This window comes from Pseudorca crassidens, chromosome 14 (assembly GCF_039906515.1).
Source record: "Pseudorca crassidens isolate mPseCra1 chromosome 14, mPseCra1.hap1, whole genome shotgun sequence".
Classification (NCBI taxonomy): Eukaryota; Metazoa; Chordata; class Mammalia; order Artiodactyla; family Delphinidae; genus Pseudorca; species Pseudorca crassidens.
This window is the reverse complement of record NC_090309.1, coordinates 1,889,521-1,911,934: the sequence shown is the minus strand read 5'-3', so window position 1 is coordinate 1,911,934 and position 22,414 is coordinate 1,889,521. Positions and strand designations below refer to the sequence as shown.

At 41.3% G+C, this 22,414-nt stretch overlaps 1 long non-coding RNA gene across 1 annotated transcript; it reads left to right on the top strand.

Moving 5' to 3' along the window:
* Positions 1-4,307: 4,307 nt before the first annotated feature.
* On the top strand, positions 4,308-21,828 carry LOC137205568 (uncharacterized). Its single transcript, XR_010934209.1, has 5 exons — positions 4,308-4,371; positions 20,940-21,036; positions 21,287-21,356; positions 21,459-21,544; positions 21,668-21,828. It is a non-coding gene; the product is annotated as an uncharacterized lncRNA (long non-coding RNA).
* The last annotated feature ends 586 nt before the right edge of the window (positions 21,829-22,414 follow it).

Below are 22,414 nucleotides of genomic sequence, written 5' to 3'. Positions count from 1 at the left end.
TTGGGGTTTCCTTTCTACTGAAAAGTTCAAGAAACAGAGTCAGAATGTACTGGACTATCAGGACAGCAGGTGTGATGTTGGGAAAAGAAAGCTTCTGGAATCGAAGAGACTTGGGCTGAGACACCTGAAACTGTGGACACTCCCCACCTGTTGCTGGATCCTCTCCAAACACTACCTTCGAGATGCCAACACTTTTTTAAAAAATATACCCTTAGAAAAGCCAAAGTAAAGACTGTAGAAGTAGCCAGGGCTGGAGGGAGAGTAGTTGTGGCTCAGAATGGAAGGTTCGGGACCCCCTGGAGCTCCTTTCCCTCCTGTTAGTGGACTCAGCCCACAATCGCACAATCGCACAGGGCACTACAGCCAGAGACTGACATCGCCACTTCTGCTCACGCATCCTAGGCTGGGGGTCTGGTTCCCCCAGCAGTGATGAGCCCGGGCATTTGAAGGACACACCAGAATAAAATGACTCACGTAATCATCTTAAATAGAGGAAGCAGAATCAATGAACCAAATCAAACATTGAGAATAAGCATAGTAAATGCTCTCAAAGATATAAAAGGGGGTAAGGGCAGCAGGAAGGAAAAACACGCAGTTATAAAGAAGAAAGGTCATGCGTTTGGTTTAACAACTATAACAATGGCAATAAAGACTCTGATGAACGGGCTAAATTGTTAATGACAGATTAGTGGACATGCCCTGGAGACATTTGGAAGGAAGAAAAAAGGTAGAAAATGTAGGATATACAGAGGAGAGAAGGAAAAGTGCTGTGGTTTATAGAATGTTCTTCTTTCAAGAAGAATAGAAAAAAAGTAAATGGAAGGAAACGGATGAAGAAATAACGATTGCTAACTTACAGGAAATAGAGACAGCACTGTCCTTCGTTGTCCCTTCATTAATATTCTTTTGTGTCATGCAGACCTTGTCTTTTGATCCCCTCCCTTTCTATTTGGTGTTTATGGGGAAATTTTCCATTTTAAAATCTTATCAGCATTATTCACAGTAGCCAAGGTATGGAAACAACCCATCGATGGGCGAATAGATAAAGAAGAGCTGTGTGTACATTTATATAACATGGAATATTATTTATCCACGAGAAATAAGGAAACACTGCCTTTAGTTACAACACGGATGAACCGTAAGACATTATGCTAATTGAAACAAACCTGACAGTGAAAGAAAAATACTGTACGATCTCGCCTATATGTGGAATAGAAACAAACAAACAAAAAGTCAAATTCATAGAAGCAAAGAGGTTCGTGGTGGTACGAAGAGGTGGGAGGCGGGAGAAATCGGAGATGTTCGTCAAAGGGAACAAAGTTGTAATTATACAGGATGAATAATTTCAGAGCTTGAATGTGTCGCGTGAGGACTGGACTTTATAATACAGCACTGAACACTGAAAATACGCTAAAGAGGGATGTCAGGTGTACTCATCGTACACAATGACAACTATGCGAGGCTAATTAACTTGACCGCAGTAATCTTTTCACTGTTTATATGTATATCAAATTATTATGCTGCACAACTTAAATGTATACAGTGTTTATTTAATAATATGTAAATAAAAACCTTACCTTTTCTTAAGTCCTAACGCTACTTTACAACTTTGAGAACAAAAAAAAAAAAACAATAAAGAAAACTTATTAAATGTCTTCCACAGAGGTACTTTCTTTATGAAAAAGGGAAATTTTATTTATAATTTATTTTTATTTCACTATGTTCTCCCGCTGATGGCCACCTTCCACTGAGCGCCCTTCAAGGTGGATGTTTGTGTGAAACCCAGGGATACCCTTCCTCTCCCTCCTCCCCTCCCCTTTCCCTTCCTTCCTTCCTTCCTCCTTTCCCTTTTATCTTTTTGAGAGCTTTCTCTGAAGCACTAACTCAGGTGAAATAGACTTCAAAACGTTTGAAAACCTAAGTCGGTAATTATAAGAGGTAAGTGTCAAGAGTAGCTCAGGGAAACGACAAAATGCCAAACTAAGACTAAAACTAGCAAACCGCGGATGACGTGAGTGCGTAGTGACAGCCACGATGAGCAAAGGCAGCAGCAGTTAGTCCAGGGAAACCTTCCAGGTCTGTTACTGTGTACAGTACAGGCTTTAGTTCTTGACTTCAAAGCAACTGAAATGATCTGGTTACTTAAACACTGTACGAAATGGGATTTTTCAAGCTGTATAAGGTGCCTATGTGTAAATAAAGTAGATAATCAATTGAGTGGGAGTGGTGTGGTGACTTCTTTCATGCTACAGATTCCCGGGCTGTGTTTACACTTGTGGACACTGTGTAATGGTTAATAGTGACCGTTTCACTCCCAGAGGTGTCCCGGTTTGGATAATAGATTCTGCGTTCATGCAGTGTATCAGCAACGTATTTACACGTAGGTGTTCTTGAGTTATTTTAGACTTTGGGGTCCTCTCGGACTCATGCTTCACCCGTAGATCTTTAGTGTAAAAAGAATTCAGGGGTCTGATTATGGCTGAGGGTCTGCTTAAAGCACAGCTGAAATTACGTCTGTCAACATGTTATAAAGTAATAACCTCAACATGCTGGGCTGACAGACAAGAATAACTGCTGGACAGCCTCTGGGGCTGGGAGCGTGTAGGGATCTTGCATAAGAAAAACTATAGGGTTCTGTGAAAAGGATCTGGATGAAGCCATGAGCAGGAGAAGCAGTGAGCGGTGATTGTGCAAATCAATCGTCATCATCATCCTCCTGGCAAATGGGGAGAAAAATGATGTCTGCACCATGAAACCTCAGCTGAGTTTTCCAACTTTTAAAAGTAGAAAACCAGCCTCCATTGTTAACCAAACTAATCCAGAATGTGGAAAGGAGCAGGGAAAAGAGAGATCCAAATAATGCAAGAGTACTGAGTTCCACGAGCAATAGAAAGTAGTTAGAGAAACAGAATTCTAGAATGATGCTAGTATGAATGATTCATGCCTCCAAAGCTTGGGTTCCGTAATAGGTTATTACCGTAAAAGACATATATGCACTTTTTAAAAAGTATTTTATGAGCTTCAGAAGGAAGAATCTTCAAAAAGGAATTTTGAAGAAATTCGATCTTCAGGGTATGAAGCAAAGTGAGATGTTACTGTCATGATCCACCTAAATGTTGTCACATTTGGTAAATTCTTGAAGGTCAAAGACTACTTTCAATCATCACATGAGAACATGAGTTCATGGTAAGGGGCAGCCAGGGACACTGTCTTGTGCATCACAGAAAGGGGTTGAGATTTAAACCCTCATCTCACAATCACCTCTCCGATACCTCTGAATGAGGGCTGAGAGAGAAGAACATTCTGGGAATTTAATGCCTGGCAGGTATTATTTGCTGGCTTTTAAGAATGTGTGTGTGTGTGCAAATTTCTTTCTCTGGTGAACCCTATACACAACCATAATTAGCAAGAACACATTTTATGTGCTGCCGTAGAGATCGGTGCTGACTCTGAAAATTTAGTAACCACCATAAAGGGTATCAGACCTAACTGCATCTGTCACTCGTCTGGATTTGGTAGAAATACCAGGAGAAGGAGACAAGTCTGCTGTCACTCTATCATCTGATGTGGCCGTGTTCAAGTTGTCCTTTTTGGATATATTCCCTGGGATTCTTGGTCCACAATACAGATGTGGTCCCTGACTTGTTCTCATTTGGGACAGGTCGAAAGAGCTAAGAAAAAAAGAGGTTAAAATTTGAGCAGTTTTTCAATCCCAAAAGTTATTAAACATTATTCAGTCTAAAAAGGAATTTGTTCAAACTATATTTTAGAGTCTGGAATTAGCAGCATATTTCAAAATCTTCTTCTTCGCATTGACTATATAGATCCATCAAGTTAAAAAAAAACGAAATCAGTCTTTATTGGACAGGAAATACCCCTGCAGAACAGACAAATTTGAAAAAAGATAATTGGGATCATTTTTCGCAAGTATGGTAAAATAAATCTGGATCAAAATATTCATACCATTTATTTCTTTTAAGAATATTTGATGTTCTGCTCAACTGTCAAATCATAGAAAAAATGTATAAGGAATTTCTAAAAAGCTATTGGAATATTTAGAACATTTTCTGCCATGAATGTTACATCTTCTTTTGGCTCACACAAAACTCTCCAAATCTTTCCTCTTGATGAGTCACTAAACATTTTGCAGAACTGAATCTGGGTGTAAGATGTAAAAGCAACCAGATAAGGGATTAAATATGGAAACGGGTTTCTTTCTGACAGCTAAAAGGTGTCATGAATTTTAAATGCTTTTTCTTAAAAAGAGTCAAGCTTTTCTCCTTAAGAGTGTTTTCCTTTGACTCTAGAAATTATTTCAGCTGCTTATGGTGTGGTGCTGTGGACTGGTCTGCAAGCAGTCGCCATTCTGAGGTAAGATACGCAAAAAATCAGACCTTAAAAACTTTTATAGTCATTTGAGCATTGATAGTAAGTTTATATCTGTTTAATCTAATAAAAAATTTAGGGGCTTTATATATTTTATATATTTTTCATTTCTCTAATAATTTGATTTTTATATATTTTGTGAAAGTTGAAAACTTTAAAAAAAACTTATTTCGGCACACAGTTTGAGAAGCATTTTTCTAACACACACAAAACACTTCTAATTGATTTTCCCAAATTAAAGATGTCCTGTGACTCCATATGCCTTTGAGAATCACAAGTCACTTAGATCTAAATGAGCACCAAAGTGAGTAGTGGTGGAGGCGCTTATAGCTTATCCGCAGGTTATTTATTTTTTTTAATTAATTAATTAATTTATTTATTTATGGCCGCGTTGGATCTTCGTTGCTGCGTGCGGGCTTTTTCTAGTTGCAGTGAGTGGAGGCTACTGTTCATTATGGTGCAGGGCTTCTTGTTGTGGTGGCTTCCCTGGTGGTGCAGTGGTTAAGAATCCACCTGCCAACGCAGGGGACATGGGTTCAATCCCTGGTCAAGGAAGATCCCACATGCCGCGGAGCAACTAAGCTTATGTGCCACAACTCTAGAGCCCACGAGCCACAACTACTGAAGCCCGTGTGCCTCAATAGGTTATTTTTTTTAATGGAGACAACAGAATCAAAATTGATTGAGAATATATTTTGGAAGCATCTATAATTTATAGTTTCATTTATATGAACCTAGTTAAAAAGTTAAGGCTGTGATGTGTAAAGAGCAGAAGGCATAAAGAGTAGCCTAGTTAAAATCCCAAGGTTAGGAAAGTTAATTCCAGCTTCAGCCAAAGGACGTTCTGTCAACGCGTGTGTGGCCGAGGCTTTAGGTTTCGTCCTTGTGATCTAGGTAGGCCTGCTAACTGAAGCCAGATCAGAGCAGGAAGGCCAGATAGACCCGTCCTCGGTTCATTCCCTGATGGCAGAGTGCACTTCCTCAGTCCTGGGGGACGCCGCCGAGGTCAAGGTCACAGGACCCACAGAGGTAGATGAGCTCCTCCCTCTCTGCCGTCCCAAGGAACATCCATGTTCAACAAGCTAAGCCACATTGTTAAACTGTTAAATCCAAGGGTGACTTTTGTTTTTAACTGAAGTTTGCAAGGGAATGAAACATGAGATAAACATTTCTCAATTTTAAGTTCCCATTTACCATGATTTAAAAACTCACGGGGTCTTCCTCTGAGCATCCGCTTTCCAGCAGGAGCTATAAAAAACTCGAAGGGCCGTTTTTCTTTCCTTTAAACATGGCTTCTTAAAAAGATTTCATGTGTTAAAATGTTTAAGACGAACAGATACGTATTACACAGAGCCGTATATTTTTGCTCGAAAACGATCGTCCCAGAACGTAAAGAGAAACCAGTTTTCATGCTAAAAAGACAACATAGCATGCAGACATTTTGCACGTTGAATACATTTTGAGACTGACGGGCTTAGATCAATGCTCGAACAGTCCTTCCTAATCTGGGCAGGTGGACCATCGATTTACAAATGAAACCCACACCTACTCACTTCAGGGACTAGGACTTCGGGGGGCATTTCTCCTTCTCCCTGAGTAGGGTTCTTTTGGAAGGCATCGTGCACAACCCCTTCATTATCTATTGCCAGGTTATCATTGCCTTTGTCCATTCACTCATCAACAAATATTTCAGCATCACCTGTATGCTGGGCCCTGGGATGGTTACTAGGTACCCAGTGTTTAATAAAACACCAGGATCCCAGCTTTTATGTAGGTAACAGTCCAGCAGGAGAGGCAGACAATGAACAAGAAGATAAATATGTCACTACAAACTGCAAAATGCTAAACAGGAGACAAAAATAGGGCTGTGCTGAAAAAATGATACGGAGAAGCCCTCTCTCTGCCGTTTCCTGGGTCCTTATCTCTCTGCTCAGCTCTCCCCAGGGCTGGTGTGAGGTTTACCTCCTTTCAGCTCCTGGTCCCATAGTTCTGTGAAAATCCCTCCAGCCCAGAGGGTCTCATAGGACACTTACTACAAAAACTCCCACCCCGTCAGCTACAGCCACAGCCATCGGGAGCCGCGTGCTATGACCCCCTCCCGCTAATGACTGGGTCCTTCTGGAACAGGACCCCACATCCTTCACCCCCTCTCCCCACCCCTCACCCTGTTGCAGAAATAAGCAGATTTTCCATTGTTAAGTTGCATTTTTGTTTCCTGTGTTACTCCCTTGCCCTGGTTTGCCCTCTGTTTCCATGAATCATAATTTCTAGATTTTTCTGAGATAGTTCTGATACCAAATACTCTGTCTCTTTATTCTCATAAAATTAAACAAATGTTAGAATTACAGTGTTTGAGCATTAAAACTATATTCGAAAGTCACTCTTTGCACCAAAAGTAGAAAAAAATTAAAAAGGCCATGGACCCCCACCCCCTCGACAAAGCATGATGTCACTCACTCCTCTTCCACTGTTACCTGTTGAAAACCTAGTCATCCTCCATGGTCCAGTTCAGAGGCGCCTTTCTTTGTGAGTCCTTCCTAGACCAACCAAGCAAGAATAAAGCTATTTTCTTCCTCTGACCTCCTAAGGCATGTAGTCTGTACATCACTAGGAACTCATTGCAAATTACCTCTTATCATAGACATTTTTATAGGATCAGGATATTCTTTCCCCTTCCTACTCAACTGTATGTTTATTGAAGGCTTTATTTTTACCCTTAGCCAAGATTTGCCATTGTCTTTTGCAAATAAGTATTTTTGAAATAAATGGATCAATGGCTAAATCAGTGAATGAAGATGTTCATTGGAAATATTACTTTACCAAGGATTGATTGTTTATGTCAGACCAGTCACATATTTCAGCAATGCACAGAAATCTCATCATATTTACTTATGGACTTATTATTTACCAAACTCTTCATACGCTCATAATATCAGAGCAATACTAAGCTGTTACCATATTCTAGGTGTCTAGATACTACGGTGAGAAAAAAAAAGTAGTGATTATCCTTTCTCTTAAGAAATGTATAGATCAGTGGGGGACACAGACATTAATTAGTTTCTCACACAAATAAGTGAATAATGACAACGGTATCAACCACTGGCAAGGAAATTTCCTTCCTTCTCAAGAGGCTACTAAATAGCTGAGTTGACCCAGACTGGGAGGTCAGGGTGGGCTTCCCAGGGGCTGTGCTGCTGGACTTGAGATGTGGGGGGAGATCACAGAGGGAACAGGATGTCCCTGGAGGAGGAGAGAACATGGAGGTGAAGAAACTGAGAAGGTCCCTGACGCTGGAGGTAATGAGAGGCACAGGGAGGTGTGGCTGGGGCGTGGGTAGGGCTGGGACCCTCTGTACAGAGCACTCTGCTGTGGTGTTAACAACAGACGGGAGAGAATGATAACTTTTTAAAAAATTTTGGCTGCACTGTTAGGCTTGTGGGATCTTAGTTCTCTGGCCAGGGAGCGAACCTGTGACACCTGCAGTCACGGAGTCCTGACCATGGACCACCAAGGAACACACTACTATATATAAAACAGATGACTAATAATAACCTGCTGTACAGCACAGGGAACTCTACGCAATACTCTGTAATGACCTATGTGGGAAAAGAATCTTAAAAAAAAAGAGTGGATATATGTATATCTATAACTGATTCACTTTGCTGTACCCCTGAAACTAACACAACATGGTAAATCAACTCTACTCCAATAAAAATTTAAAAAAAACCCACAAAACAGATGGGAGGCAGAGGGGACCACATGGCTCTAAGACGTAGTCAGGAGAGCAGAGTCCGCGAGACAGGATGCTGTCTGGACTAAGGCAGAGACGGAGAGAAGATGGAGCTGAGTAATGCTCGGGAGACACGGCGACTTGATGTGGTGGGTGTCTCTGCGTGAGGGGATGAGGGGGTGGCAGGGGGCATACAGGAAGCCTCCCTGGTCTCCATCCTGCTCACGTGTTTGAGGGTGTTGACATTCACTGACCGGAAACTGGATTTCAGGGGGTGGTGAGACATGCTGGGTGGAATGTGAGGAGTCCGCTTTCAGACCAAATGAACCTTGTGTTTAAGATATTGTCGATCCTTTCTTTCAAACATTTAGAGAAGAGCTAACACCTATCCTTCTCAAACTCTTCCAAAATATAGCAGAGGGAGGAACACTCCCAAACTCATTTTACGAGGCCACCATCACCCTGATACCAAAACCAGACAAAGATGTCACAAAGAAAGAGAACTACAGGCCAATATCACTGATGAACATAGATGTAAAAATCCTCAACAAAATACTAGCAAACAGAATCCAACAGCACATTAAAAAGATCATACACCATGATCAAGTGGGGTTTATCCCAGGAATGCAAGGATTCTTCAATAAATGTAAATCAATCAATGTGGTACACCATATTAACAAATTGAAGGATACAAACCATATGATCATCTCAATAGATGCAGAAAAACTTTCAACATAATTCAATACCCATTTATGATAAAAACTCTCCAGAAAGTAGGCATAGAGGGAACTTACCTCAACATAATAAAAGCCATATATGACAAGCCCACAACTAACATCATCTCAGTGGTGAAAAACTGAAACCATTTCCTCTAAAATCAAGAACAAAACAAGGATGCCCACTCTCACCACTATTATTCAACATAGTTTTGGAAGTTTTAACCACAGCAATCAGAGAAAAAAAAGAAATAAAAGGAATCCAAATCTGAAAAGAAGAAGTAAAACTGTCACTGTTTGCGGATGACATGATACTATACATAGAGAATCCTAAAGATGCTACCAGAAAACTACTAGAGCTAATCAGTGAATTTGGAAAAGTAGCAGGATACAAAATTAAGGCACAGAAATCTCTGGCATTCCTATACACTAATGATGAAAAATCTGAAAGAGAAATTAAGGAAACACTCCTATTTACCATTGCAACAAAAAGAATAAAATACCTAGGAATAAACCTACCCAAGGAGACAAAAGACCTGTATGCAGAAAACCATAAGACACTGATGAAAGAAATCAAAGGTGATACAAACAGATGGAGAAATATACCATGTTCTTAGATTGGAAAAATCAACATTGTGAAAATGACTATACTACCCAAAGCAATCTACACATTCAATGCAATCCCTATCACACTACCAATGGCATTTTTAACAGAACTAGAACAAAAAACTTCACAATTTGTATGGAAACACAAAAGATCCCGAATAGACAAAGCAATCTTGAGAAAGAAAAACGGAGCTGGAGGAATCAGGCTCCCTGACATCAGACTATACTACAAAGCTACAGTAATCAAGACAGTATGGTACTGGCACAAAAACAGAAATATAGATCAATGGAACAGGATAGAAAGCCCAGAGATAAACCCACACACATATGGTCACCTTATCTTTTAAAAGGAGGCAAGAATATATAACGGAGAAAAGACAGCCTCTTCAATAAGTGGTGCTGGGAAAACTGGACAGCTACATGTAAAAGAATGAAATTAGAACACTTCCTAACACCATACGCAAAAAATAACTCCAAATGGATTAAAGACCTAAATGTAAGGCCAGACACTATCAAACTCTTAGAGGAAAACATAAGCAGAACACTCTATGACATAAATCACAGCAAGATCCTTTTTGACCCACCTCCTAGAGTAATGGAAATAAAAACAAAAATAAACAAATGGGGGCTTCCCTGGTGGTGCAGTGGTTGAGAGTCTGCCTGCCGATGCAGGGGACACAGGTTCGTGCCCCGGTCCAGGAAGATCCCACATGCCATGGAGCGGCTGGGCCCGTGAGCCATGGCCACTGAGCCTGCACGTCCGGAGCCTGTGCTCCGCAACGGGAGAGGCCACAACAGTGAGAGGCCCGCGTACCACAAAAAATAAAAATAAACAAAAAAAATAAACAAATGGAACCTAATCAAACTTACAAGCTTTTGCACAGCAAAGGCATCCATAAACAAGACAGAAAGACAACCCTCAGAATGGGAGAAAATATTTGCAAACGAAGCAACTGACAAAGGATTAATCTCCAAAATATACAAGCAGCTCATGCAGCTCAGTATCAAAAAAACAAACAACCCAACCCAAAAATGGGCAGAAGATCTAAACAGACATTTCTCCGAAGAAGATTACAGATTGCCAAACACATGAAAGGATGCTCAACATCACTGATCATTACAGAAATGCAAATCAAAACCACAATGAGGTATCGCCTCACGCCGGTCAGAATGGCCAACATCAAAAAATCTACAAACGATAAATGCTGGAGAGGGTGTAGAGAAAAGGGAACCCTCCTGCACTGTTGGTGGGAATGTAAATTGATACAGCCACTGTGGAGAACAGTATGGATGTTCCTAAAAACTAAAAATAGAGCTACCATACCACCAAGCAATTCCACTACTGGGCATATACCTAGAGAAAAGCATAATACAAAGAGAATCATGTACCGCATTGTTCATTGCAGCACTGTTTGCAATAGCCAGGACATGGAAGCAACCTAAGTGTCCATCGACAGATGAATGGATTAAGAAGATGTGGCACATATATACAATGGAATATTACTCAGCCATAAAAAGAAATGAAATTATTTTTAGTGATGTGGATGGACCTAGAGACTGTCATACAGAGTGAAGTAAGTCAGAAAGAGAAAAACAAATACCATATGCTAACACACATATATGGAATCAAAAAAAAAAAAAAATGGTTCTGATGAACCTAGGGGCAGGACAGGAATAAAGGACAAGGGCAAGGGGAAGGGGAAGCTGGGACGAAGTGAGAGAGTAGCATGGACATATATACACTACCAGATGTAAAATAGATAGCTAGTGGGAAGCAGCCGCATAGCACAGAGAGATCAGCTCGGTGCTTTGTGACCACCTAGAGGGGTGGGATAGGGAGGGTGGGAGGGAGACGCAAGAGGGAGGAGATATGGGGATATATGTATACGCATAGCTGATTCACTTTGTTATAAAGCAGAAACTAACACACCATTATAGAGCAATCATATTCCAATAAGGATGTTAGAAAAAATTCTTGTTGGTCCTTGTTGCACTTATTCTATTTGCCTTATGTGTTCACTAGGCTCTGGCTCCAGAGCTGAAACAATGGTGGAAAATCTGAAGACAGTGAACTAATGTGGTGTCTGTCCCGCTGGGATTTAGCATTTCAGCCCGAGCTGATGCTCCCTTCTCCAGGGCTTACGGGCCTTAGGTGTTTTCAAGAGAGCTAATGCCCTGAACCGCTGAGAAGCTACCAGGGAGCTTAGAAGCTTAACTCTGCAAGGGGAGAAAAAAGTGCACCCGGATGTCTTCCTTGTTAAAGAGGCATTTGAGAGCACAGAACAATGATTCAGTGTAGTATAATCATTCTGAGTGATACGGCTTTGATGCAAGCAGATTTCTGAGTTTAGTGAAGTTTGAACTTTACAATCCATGCTGGAAAAAAGAGTTTTAAAGAATTTTTGATAGTGCTTGAGACTGCTGGAGAATTGTATGTGCTTTTTTCTTTACAAGTTCCATATGTTTTCTAAAAATCAACGTGTTTTATTCTTACAATTTTAAAAACTAAAGTTTTACAGTTAATAAAACGCCGTTTTCTTTACCGAGTTCCACATGGATTTTCGCCTGAGGCGATAAACGCCCGATGTGTGTAAACTACACAGTGGGAGGGGCGGCGTCTGATGCTGGTCCCTGTTATGGATTACGATGGGCGTGGATATAGACGTTGCCATGGCTGCAGTGCACGACAGCATGTGTATCAGGAGCAACAGCCGTAGGGGCCCCTCACTGTGAGTGCCGGGCTTGCAGAACAACAGTTCTCCGTTCAGTTCTCTGGGCCAATAGCACTTAGAAGTCCACAGTGATAGCGTCCTGGGACTAGACAGCGCCCCCCACCCCCCCCCACTTGCTCTGGTGTGTCCGTCACTGTTTTGCTTTCCACACAGAAGAGCCCGCGTCTCTAAGTGGCCTGTCCACATCCAAGCCTGGCCACAGTGTCTGCGTTGCGATGCTCTCTTTGTGTTTGTGTTAGGAGGCTGCTGAGCGCTGCTGTCGTATTTAATGAGCCTTTATTAGACACACTCCCTGAGGGTCTTTTGTCAATAGAAGGTCCAACTTTAAAAACCACTCAATATACATTTAATCAAATATGCGCTCTGAGAATGAAAGACAGACAGTGTTTACCACTTGGTCTAAGTCTCCCAGACACTGATATTTGCATTTGTCATAAATATCACTAGCATTTCCTCATCTGGCGTCTTAGCCTGGGCTTTGATAACAAAATACCACAGACATTTATTTCTCACAGTTCTGGAAGCTGGAAAGTCCAAACTCAAGGGGTCAGGTCATTTATTTTGGTGAGAGCTGTCTCCCTGGTGTACAGATGGCTACGTTCTTGCTGTGTTTTTACCTGGCAGGAGAGAGCGAAAGGGAGGGAGGGAAAGAGGGGGGGAAGGAGGACGGATGCTCTGGTATTTCGTCCACAAGGACACTAATCCCATCATGGGCATCACCCCCATGACCTCTAAACCTAATCTAATTATCTCCCAAAGGCCCCACCTCCAAATACCTTCCTGGGAATTAGGGCTTCTACATATGAATGTCTTGGGGGTGGGTCAGGGAGACACAATTCACTCCACAGCACCTGGGTCTACCACCCTCTGATCATCTCACTATGGCTTGGGGTAGGAGAGGGTGAGGGGTCCACATTTCAGTCTTTCAAGGTCAACTGTTTTGGTCTTATTATAGACTGTGTTTCATGCTTTCATTTTATTGTTCCGTCTCCTACAAGGTCCCTTCAGTAATAGGTATACTTGTTTATTTTATCATTAGTTATTTTGCAGGCAATGCATTTTTCAATTGATTTTTTTCTTCTAGAACTGCCTCATAAACAATCCTATTATTCAGTTTCCAAGTTGTGGTTACTGGTATGACCTGCAATCTCATCGGTCCCAATGTCTGTCCCTGACGCACACATAACGAAGCCGCTGGTTGTGATACTGTCTCTTCTGTGAGCTACTGTGTCTGCTTTTATTCTTCACACACAGCACAGTCTTCTTTAAGTATCTATTGTTGTCTAGTTAAATAACTCTGAACTTTTAAAAAAATCCCCAAATAAAATATTCTTATTTTAAAAGGGTTGAATATTCTCGCACGTACATATTGCATGATTGATATTAATACAACAAAATTATGGAAACATTTATATGCAAAATTAAGCAAACTTTAAGTGAAAGTATGTTCTCCTCACTTTGAGGTATGTCTGGAAATGGAATTGCTGAGTCATACAGGAAGCTCTATGTTTAACATCTTGAATGCCAGCCAAAATGCTGTCCAAGGCAGCTGCACTCTTTTACAACCCCATCAACAATGTATAAGGGTTCCATTTTCCTTACGTCCTTGCTAGCCTTTGTTATTGTTTGCCTTTTTTATTCATCCTAGTGGATGTGAAGTGCTGTCTCATCGTGGTTTTGATTAACATTTCCCTAATGACTTTGAGTATTATTTCATGTGCTTATTGGCCGTTTATAGATCTTCTTTGGTTACATGTCTATTCAAGTCCTTTGTTAATTTTGTCTACCTTAATGGAAATATATTTGACATATAACATCGTGTAAGTTTAAGGTATACACTGTGATGATTTGGTATGTATTGACATTATGAAATGATTACCACGGTAAGGTTAGTTAACACATCCATTGCATGGTTACCATTTGTGTGTGTGTGTGTGTGTGTGTGTGTGTGTGTGTGTGTGTGTGTGTGGTGAGATCATTTAAGATCTCTCTTAGCAACTTTCAAGTATATAATACAGTATTGTTAACCATAGTCATCATGCTGTACAGTAGATCCCTAGAACTTATTCATCTTATAACTGGGAATTTGTGCCCTTTGATCACCATCTGACACTTCCCCCACCCCTTGGACTCTGGCAACTACCAATTTATAAAAAATAAAAACAACCCAAATATCTATCTACCGAGGAATAGATAAACAAAATATGGTATATCTATACTGCGGAATATAACTGGCAATTAAAAGAATAAGCTGCATGCATGCTACAATATGGATGAAACTTGAAAACATCGTGCTAAGTGAGAGAAAAGTCTTTGGTGAAAAGACATTCACCAAAGTCTACACTGTTTCCATTTATAGTTCCACAACAGGCAAATACGCAGAGACAAAGTCGCTTAGGAGCTGCAGGGGATCGGGGGAGGGAGAGGACAGGGCAAGATTACTAATGTGTATGAGATTTTTTTTCTCAAGTGAAAAAGTATTCTAAAATTAGAAAATGGTGAAGGTTAAACAAGTCTGCAAATATACTAAAAGTAAGAAACCAAAATACAAAATTGTACACTTCAGAAGGATGAATTGTATGGTACGTGACTTATATCTCAATAAAACTGTTAATTTGTTTTAACTAAGCAAATGCCGTTCTTGTCTTTACCTGCGAGAGTGTGATGGTCTGCCACAAGACCTGTAAGCAAGATTAAGGATTTGGGAAATTGAATAAATATAGCCTTTTATTTCCTCAAGGAAATTATCAGGGTCAGTAACAGGTTTCCCCCAACTTTCATTCTGAAAATTTTCAAACCTACAGAAACACTGAAAGACTAGTATAATAAACACTCAAATACACTTTGTCCATATCCGACAATTATTAATACGTTAATAACTGTTAACGTATTACCACCTGTGTGTGCGCATGTGCATCTGAATGATCAGATGGTGAGTCGCAGATATCATGGTCCTCTCTCATCAATACTCCAGATCCAGAATGTGTCTCCGAAGGACAAGGATGTTCTCCTGTATAACCTCAGCACCGTCACCGGCAAGAGACCCACAGGTGACAGTATGTGTAGCATCCTAGTAGATGATACACAGTCAGTAGTCTTGTTTCCCCAGTGCTCCCAGCAAGGCACGTTATAGCTTTTTATGGCCCAGATCCAGGATCAAATCATTGCCTGACATCTAACATCTTTCAACCCAAGACGATCTCCCTACTTCTTTTATCTTCCATGTCACTGACATTTTTAAGGAGTCAAGGCCAGTTATTTTTTTAAATGTCCTCTAATTTTTTTTAAAGTATAGATTCATGTTACACACTTTGGGCAAGAATATCACGTGGGTGATAATGTATCATATCTGAAAACATGATATCAGCTGTGCCAGTCTTAGTGAAATTCAGTAGAACAACTTGGTTAAAGGTGGGGTATCTGTCAGACCTCTCCAGTGCAAAGGTACCTTTTTAATTCCTAATTAATAAACAATCTTTGTAATTAATAAGTAATACAAGTGAATATTCTGTTCCCCCAAATAATGAAACAGATACTACGTGCTAAGAATTTACGGGGAGTATTTCTGATTTCCAGTGAGCATCGCTGGCTGTGTCTACCCTGGGCTGCCTGGTGGGAAAAGCCTGGGGGATTGTCGGTTCTCAAGTTAACGGTGTCACCGCAGCAAGGATGTGGGGTTGGGGAGTATTTCTTAATCTATATCAGTAGTATAATTACATGGAAATTTGAAGACTTAATAGAAGTCTAATAAAGTGATGTTGCAAACTCCTTCTATACAGTCTGCTTATTTTTAAAATAGATTTAATAGCACCTAATTCTGTAGATTGGTGCCAGGAGAGAGGAGCTGGATGGCATGCAAATGCCCACGGAAAACATCTATGCTCTTGGACGTGGTTAAACTATTGTTTCTGTCCCAAGAAGAGCATGTCTGAATAAACTGCAAGTTGAGGAGAAGCTTAGAGATACCACTTTGCTTTTCTAGAGCACTTTTGTGCCCAACCACTGGACGCACTCAAATCATCATTCAATCTACCTCTAGGAGACATACAGGTGGTAATGTACTACCTACATCATTTCCTTTGAGGGCTGGAGAAAACCAGAGCACAGAATTGTGACCTGCTCTGTGAATCCATCCGCATCCCTGCAGGGGTGGGAGTGCCTTTATGCTTTCCTGCTCATTTCTTTAACGTTAATGAAAAGCAGATTAATTTTTTCATTGGAGGTTGCTATGAGATAAATGAAAGGTGAGGTCAGCTGGGTCTCTTCCTGCTTGAAAATTGCGCAGTCACATCTTCTGAGACACCTTCTTAATTCTAAAACTATCCTGGAGTAAAAGGAGTAATTTAGACCAAGAGATTGAATGAATGCTGAGGAGTGGGGAACAAAGAACTTAAGGAAACACTCAAAATATCTCAAGGATTTAGTTCGGAGGCAAAGCTAGGAATTTAGAGTCTTATTATCCTGGTTTTGAATGGGATTTCAAAACGCTAATTAGTGCCCTAACTCTCCCCGCAAGCAACCTGTTTCACTCAAAGGCCAGTGAGGAAGCAGAATTAGAAGTGAAAGGAATGATTCTCTAGGCGGCTTTGTTGCCCTTCTTCCCCATCTCACTTAGGACTTAACCATGGGGGAAACCACCGGCAGGAATAAGCTACAGTCTGTGTGAGAGAGACGGGGTCCCTGGGGCTGCAGGTGGCATCAGGAACACTGCTCAGAGCAGGATAGATGGTCTGTGAATTGGGGGTGGGGCAGTAGCAGTTCTGGAAGAACGTGGACTTGGTGGTTAGCCTCAAAGCGGATCACACTGGCCAGCTGGAAGCTTTGCCCACTGAGTTGGGCAGACAATGATTCAAGCACTCTGGCTAGATGTGGGACCCATCTGCCAGACCTTCCAACCAGAGTCAGGCTCAGGACCTCCTTCTGTTACCTTCACAGCTGCATATCCTATATAAATGTTAAGGATGGACTTCCTTCAACAAGTTTATATTCTGAAACACAATGTTGAAAAGTACAAACACATCAGTTTGTGAAGTTTAGATCCATACGCTGAAGGAGGGAAGCGCACCCGTTCACTGTCAGAGCCCCTCACATCTGCAGTTCCGATCACTTTCACCTTTTTCTCCTGGAGAGCAAGTGTGTGTTAAGTTGGTGGGAACCCACATTTTTACTGACTGAACCCAGATAATACTATTGACAGAATGGGTGGTATCAGAATCCCCACCACCGCAAACCTAGCTTAGACATTATTACGGGAAAAAGAAAACACTTCCAGTATGTGTAGAAGCCAAAATGGGACCATGACACCTCCACGGACCTTCAGAGCTACCAGCTGACAACAGCAAGATGTGAAACAATGACCCGAGCATCAGCAAGGTCTCAGCTAAGGGCCTGGGTGCTGAGTGTTTCCTGGAATCACAACAGCTAACATCTTTATTAAGATCCGGTGATTTTGTTTGTTTGGAGCAAATTAATTTGTACTTATTTGCATGAAACACATTCAGTTCCCTCCCTTCGGCTAAAAATAGTTTCAATTCCTATCCATTGGGCAGGTCGCCTGTCTGGGTTTTAGACGTGGACATGAAGCCCCCAGGACCCTTGATGAGCTATTGTTTTAGCCACAAAAGGACTGAAGGACACAGTATTAGAAGTGAGGAGGGAAGAACAATGAGAAACAGTTGAGAGTTCCAAATGGAAACAAGAGAGGAAAAGAAGCAGACAGATTTTCCTAAGAAATAATAAAAGAAACGTTTTTAGTTTCTACATTACAAGGTTCCATTGAGTGTCCTGAGTAAAAATGGGGGGGAGAAAAGGAAACTTCTCATGGAAATTAGCTGATTGCTTCCCAGCCCCCATTTCCCCTCTCTCCTTCCCGACAGTCTTTTCTCTCTGATGGGGACCTGTGGTCCCCGAGAAGCGACTCCACCCGCAGCCCTAGGGCTGGATGCTGTAGTCTATTTCATCTCTCTGGCTACAGAGATTGGTTCAAAAGTGGACAGGCTACTATGCAGCCTCAGTTGGTGACTCCCAGGTTTTCTGGGAATGCAGAGATAAACCATTTGAATGAGAAATGCTGGATCCCAGACAAGGAAGCTGGGAGCTGGTGGCAGCCAACCTGGTCCCCTGGCTTGATGCTGGAAGGCTGAGTGGAGATGCAGGGAGAAACCGAGCCCTTGTCGGCACCCATGTCTCTGTTACTGGAGCACGTAATTCCCTTATTGTTCAAGCTCATTTGGGCTTGGGTTTGTTTCTCTCTGTTAATGAGAATGATTTATAATTGAATCCGAGTAAAAGAAATCTCGTCAAGAAATTTCAGAACAGCCAGGATGAAGCTATAGTTCTAAAACCTTCTTGCAAGAAAAAATTAAGTACATCACCTACAAGGAAACGATCAGGCTGACTGTCAATTTTTCAGCAAAATTACCAGGTGGTACAAATCGTGGGAAAATATCTCCCAAATTTCGTGGGAATATTATTTTTATCTTAGAAATTTATGTAGTGAATCTCTTCTGAAGTGTGAAGCCATGACATTTTCAAATTTACATTTTTAAGTTCGCCTCCCACTACTCTTTCTTAAGAAGTTGCTTAAAGATGTGCTTTCAAAGAAACGAGGGGCTGGAACAAGGGAGAGGAAGACACGGACTGGAGGCTGCACCCGCTCAACCCAATAAGGGATACAGGGATGTCCTGGGACAGCAGCTGTGCCCCAGCCTGAGGGGTGGTCTGCACGAGTGGGTGGGGGGAGAGCCTGGGGCAGACCCCTCTGCAGGGGTGGTCGCTTGTGGGAAAAGCTGGCCTAATGGGGCAGATTGGAAAGAAAAGTCACCTGGAAAAGCAAGCAGTTGAAAAAGTTAGGCAGATGTTTACTATACTGAAGAAAATGCTGTATAAAAATTTCACGGCACACAATCGCTATCAGGGATAATAGTAAGAACACAGACTATTGCTTAGTTATCACAAGATGTGACGTGGCACCATTGGGAGAATGTGAGATGGCTTTTGAAGGGCCCCATTCACATCATGACACAGTGAAAGGCACCCTTACTGCCTATAACTTATAGATAATTATGAATAGTTAACAAACGTTGTAGTTTACAACCAAGCGGTTATGAATTTTATTTTTGTTGTTTTCTTACATTTTGGAACCCTTTTTTTCTCAGGTTTCACACATAAGCGCTTGAAAATCTCATAGGTCCTAAGCAATTATCTATAGTGCCTCATAGATAGGACGTGATGGGAGCAGTGTTAGGACAGCACATCATCATCTGCTGTAAAGTGAATCAACTGGAAAAACAGTGAAATTGTGATTAATGACAAAATCAACAACTTACACATATTGAGCGCTTACCACATGCCAGGCTTGTTCCAAACACTATTTATGTGTTATTTTATTTAATGATCTCACTGACTACATGGTATTGGTATTATCGCTTCTATAGTTAATGAACGGATGGATTTTAACCTCTAGCCTAGAGCCGCCCATGCAATATTTCTCCAGAACCTGATGACATCTAAAACAGAAATCAAGAAAGAGCAGAGAAGCACGGTATTTAGAAACATGACAGTCAATACCAGCAGAAAAAAAAAAAAAGAAAAAACTTAAAGTGATCATTTGAAGAGTGGGTTTGCAGGTAGGAAGTGGTAGGGAAAAAAAACTGCTAATTTTCACTTATAAACTTTTTGTGCTGTTTGATCTTTGAATATCTGCCTGTATTAATTTACAAACTTTTAAAAAATAAAATAAAGAACATGAAAGCAACAAATGGCATAATTCTGGCCCCAGACAAGCTTTTTCCATGTTACTTTCCACGTGGAGTTGAACTTGGGTGAGTGCTTGTCAGTTATTACTACCTGAGTCATGGTAGCAGAACAGAAGGCTCCAGCAGGACCACTGCAATTCCCAGGAGCCGATTCTCCTCTGCCTCGCCGCACTGTGATGCTTTTCACTGTTTTAGACTAGAATTCAAATAGTGATGTGAGAAAGAGACACGAAGAATTTCAATAAAATATTTGCATTCTGAGTTAGTTGCATTCAGGAGCAATGCCATAGCCTGCTCTCCACTTACATATTGAAATTCCTACTCCTTTGCTCATTTGCCCAATAGCATTTAATTGATAAATGTTAGCAGATGTGAATTTTTTCATGGTAGGTCCTGTTGGTGGAGGAAACTGCTAGGTACATATGAGCTAAAACAGAGGCAAACAGAAACTTAGCTGGAGTGTGTGTGTGTGTGTGTGTGTGTGTGTGTGTGTGTGTGTGTGCGCGCGCGCGCGCGCGCGCCTGCATGTTGGGAGGGGTTTAGAGATACAGACCCTAATCTCATCTACTGAATTAATCTAATTCCTGAAAGCTTGAATCTTTGGGTCTTATTCCAATAGTTAAAATATCCTAACATAGTTGATCTTTGTACTCAGACATATTTGATCTAGACAGTGCGTTATAAGGAATTGAATTCCTTCTCTTTTTTTTTTTGCGGTATGCATGCCTCTCACTGTCGTGGCCTCTCCCGTTGCAGAGCACAGGCTCCAGACGCGCAGGCTCAGTGGCCACGGCTCATGGGCCCAGCCGCTCTGCGGCATGTGGGATCTTCCCGGACCGGGGCACGAACCCGTGTCCCCTGCATCGGCAGGCGGACTCTCAACCACTGGCGCCACCAGGGAAGCCCCTGAATTCCTTCTTTAGCTTAGTTTTGGGCATTCTGTCTCATATTATAATGCAGTGCTAGAACAAAGATCTTTTGAACACTCAGCGATTGTTCTTTTTTTTCCCAGGAAACTATGTCCATGTCAAGAATTTCTCCTACTGGGGCATCATCGCTCACCGCCACTGGCAAACACGCAGCTGAAGACTTACAGAGATAGAGTGCAGGTAGGGCGACAAAAATCATGGTAAACCTCATTGACAATATCCTTCTTTCTGACAGAAACTTACTGAGACACAGGATCTGAAAAGATGTAAGGTTGGTGAAAACTGAGAACTTTTAAGGTTTGATTCCCTTCCAGTGTAGGAAGGTGAGTTATTAAATATCCCCAATGCATCCTTAAATTTTTAATGCATACAATGAACAAGGCAGACCACACAACATGGAAACAACAGAAAACTTGTCATTCCCACGCAGGAGAAAGGATGGAGTGGGCATGTACCAGGTGACAAGTCATGGGACACAGAAATGGGAAATTGAGGAACAGGTAAGGTAAAAACATTGAGACAAATGCTAATGTTTTATTTCAAACTTCAAAGAGCGTTGTCAGTGAACTGTGTAATGATTCTCAGTCTTCTCCTGCCATCAGGGAAGTTCTGAGATGCCCAGCATCTGGTAGTCAAGCCATCAGGGTCCATGACACCATTTTTTTCCCATCAGTTGAGTAATCCAGCCGTAAGTGAAATCAAATTCTTCTTTCCTTACTTTTTATTGATTCAGTATTTTGTTTTAGTAGTCTCTGCTTTTGTGTCAATAGACTCACAAATAACTCAGAATCCTTTCCACATCTATCACCAGGCTCACGGGGCTGCTGTCAGCAGAATCTTCTTTCCATCGTCTCTTGAAAACCAATGATGTGCCCAGCTCCGGGGTGATGATGGCTTTTGCCCTATTTTCCGTGTTTTCTTCAAATCCTGCTGAGTAACCTTTAAGTAAAATTTCTGATAACTTGTGAATCAATTAAATCCCATTTTATTTCTCCACCTTTCAATAAGAATAAGAGTCATTATTGTTGGAACCTTGGAATCAGCATTTGTTTGCATATTCCAAGGCTTTTTGTCTCCTGAGACATCAAGGGCCATGGCTGCCCTTGCTGTTTACAACCAGGGAGGTCAGGTGGATGACCTGTTTCAAAGTTCACTGTCACCCATTGTCTGAATGTGTCTTCCTCTCATTACCTGTAGGTGTGTGACAGGGGAAATAATACTCATCCCAGTTTTCACTACTAATATAACGGGGAAATATGTTGAACCATAAAATTTTAGCTTTTTCTAAGTTGACATTCTCTTGACTTCCTCTCTACAAGGAGAAAGTGAAGTTCAGTATCACAATGTCTGAACAGTTTTGAAGCACAATTAACATGTTTTTGTTAAATAAAGACCAAAATTTACTTAGATGGGTTCTCTCAGAAACAAAGAACTTTTAAAAAATCTAACTCCACCAACTCTTTCAAGCCATTTAGGAACTGCCAATAAATTTTTAAGGAAGAAGGAATGAAAGGAAGGAAGGAAGGAAAGAAGGAAAGAGGGAAGGAAGGAAAGAAAG